The sequence below is a fragment of the Salarias fasciatus genome, chromosome 6 (assembly GCF_902148845.1).
Source record: "Salarias fasciatus chromosome 6, fSalaFa1.1, whole genome shotgun sequence".
NCBI classification, from domain to species: domain Eukaryota; kingdom Metazoa; phylum Chordata; class Actinopteri; order Blenniiformes; family Blenniidae; genus Salarias; species Salarias fasciatus.
This window is the reverse complement of record NC_043750.1, coordinates 33,620,607-33,623,405: the sequence shown is the minus strand read 5'-3', so window position 1 is coordinate 33,623,405 and position 2,799 is coordinate 33,620,607.

Sequence of the window (2,799 nt, the reverse complement as noted above, 5' to 3'; positions counted from 1 at the left end):
GACGCTCTGACAGAGGCACTTCCGACAAAAACACGCTGCCGCGCTGCATCCTGGGAAATTGAGTTCTAAGTGCTAAATGTTTTTCTGGCTGTTTTTGCTACAGTGAGAAAAAATGCCTGTGTGTGGAAGTGTCATCTGATTCACTGGATTTCTATTTACGACCAAATGAGTTTCGAATATTTATGACATATCACATTACAAAACAAAGTATCTGGATTGTTGGCTAACACATATATTCAGTTTGAGACTATGAAAAAAATAATTACGGCCGTAATTAATTTTATTTATTTATTTAGCCTTACATTTCATTAACCCGAGGAACCACTGTATCTGGAGCACTTCAGCATCAATGCCTGCATAGCAGAGGCGGAGCATTCTCGACAGATCCTTATGATAGTAATTTCACCATTCAAACAATCCCTCATGCTACCGTCAAACGACACACTAATGCTCACTTTTATTGAGCCAAGCAAACCTATATGCCTCAGAAAGCAGAATAAAGTCACAAACCAGTTCACAAACTTGTTCTGAAGAACAAATACACATACGCACGCACACACTCGCACACACACACACATAAACACAAATGCAGCCTGTCAGGTGTGTCAATCTCAGAGCGTCCTCTGTCCATGGTGCTGAAAGTTCAGATAAAAAGTCACGGGCAGCATCTGTACCATCTTTGATACAGCTTAAATATAAAATGAACACAGCTGGTCTAAAATTACACAATCTATTCAGATAGATACAGACACAGCTATCTATAATCTTTTGGAATCCACGTAGGCTATATTAGAAAAAAATAGACTCGGTCTCTTGTACACAAGGCACATTCAAATAGGCAGGTTTTTAAGACCACAGCATTCTGATAAAGATAATATTTTTGAAGGTTTCACTGACTCACCAGTGGCTCCGATGTTAGGTTTTGGGTAGTACCGCTAGCGGCTAGCATAGTGTTTAGCATACTGTTGAACTTCCCTCCAAAGAGTTCAGATCAAGTGCAAAGAAAAACCTCGTTCATGCCGCACAGCCAATCAGCGCTGGCTTACAGCTCTGATGCATTCGTGGTAGTGCTGTCAGTTTTAATCGCGATCAATCCATTGAGGTCTGCCAATTGGGTCAAAGAAAAGAACTAGAGGATAGTCTTTTTCCTGACATTGGGACTGATTTATGAGGGTTAGATTCTTCATTGCGATTAATCTCAACTTTAAAAAAAAGTTAACTGTTGACAGCTCTCTATGAATTTATCACAATTAATTGCGATCAATGCGATTAAAACTGACAGCACTAATTCATGGACAGTCGGAATGTAAGAATTGGCAAATTGGAGCCCACACTCATATGCGTATACCTTCTCGCACACACTGCACATTTTATTATAATAATTTATTTCCGATTAAATGTGAACGCATCACATGAAACGGGGCCCTATGACCTTCTGGGCCTTGGGGCCACCGCCCCCTTGCCCCCACTCTGGCTCCGCTACAGCTGCATAGTATTTTGACGACAATCAAATCTGACACTCGGAATGAAGTCCCAGACAGGAGAAAAAGGCTCTGAACCTGTTATATGTTGTTTTTGTTGTTGAATGTTGTTTCTGCAAGTCCGCATGACGTCTCTGTGTGAATCAAACATGTTCTTCCTGTGCTTCCAGGGGTCGCAAAAATATTGTAATTTAATACACAGCTCCCGCAGCTGTGAATTTGTGTGGATTGTTTAGAAATGGACACTGCTTATTCACCTGCAGTGCACTCTTATTGCGAGCCACTTAGAATCTTGTGTCCACAGTTTCGTTCAATGCCTGTGCACAGGTTTCTGAGGGGGCCTGATTGGGTTTCACTTGAATAGGGGGTGTGCTCAACGATCATCCAATCACAAGTATGCATTACCATCACACAGTGAGTCCACCTGCAGACCTGTCAGCTCTTCCACTGAAGCTGCTCCTTTAGTGTTAAGAACATTTTACCTCACAACAATACCCCAAGTGGTCCTAAGGTTCCTTGGGTAAAAAAAAAAGGTCCTTCGAGTCAGATGCAATGATTTCCACAGCAAGGACATCAACCTTGCTATTTTGATGACTTCCTGGTTACTCTGCCTGAACATCGGCTTCCTCAAACAGCAACCCCTCCACAGATCCATTCCAGCATCAGTGATAGCAGGCCCCGGGATGTAGTACAAGCAACCCCTGCTGTTCAAACCCCTCATGCTGCCCAAGCTCAGAACCTGGATCCAGCCAGCGTTCTTTCAGTCCTTCAAGAGGTGCAAGAGGACAACCGGCTGCTACGTCAAAAGATGCAGGAAGTACTCCGAGCCATTATAGCCCAGCCTCACAGAGCTCATCAGTATGGTGCCGCTGGTCACAGACTGCCAATTCCAGGCCGGTTTGACTTTGAAGAAAGCAGCCTCCCTTCGCCTCCTCCTCCTTTAGATCACACCCCTCCTCCTCTTCAGTCACCCAAACAGCCCATCTCCGAGGAAGAGGACGAACTACAAGAGGTAATCTGCACCACTCCACGTGCTCACCATACACAATCACATCACACCTCAAGACGGCCAGTAACACCGCCGCCACCAGTGTTTTATCACACCCCACCTGGTACACCAGGACCCATACCCGTGCATCAGCCGCGGCTTTCACAGAGGCCACTTCTCAGCGAGCGTCTGAGAGGTATGAGCATTCATTCTGATAACAACACCCAAACTCCTGGCCCTCCAGTGTCCACCCCAGCAGACGTAGTGCCATACACCCTGCCTCAAATCCCAATGACCACCTCAATTCGGCCACACGTTCGGCCTCCAGCA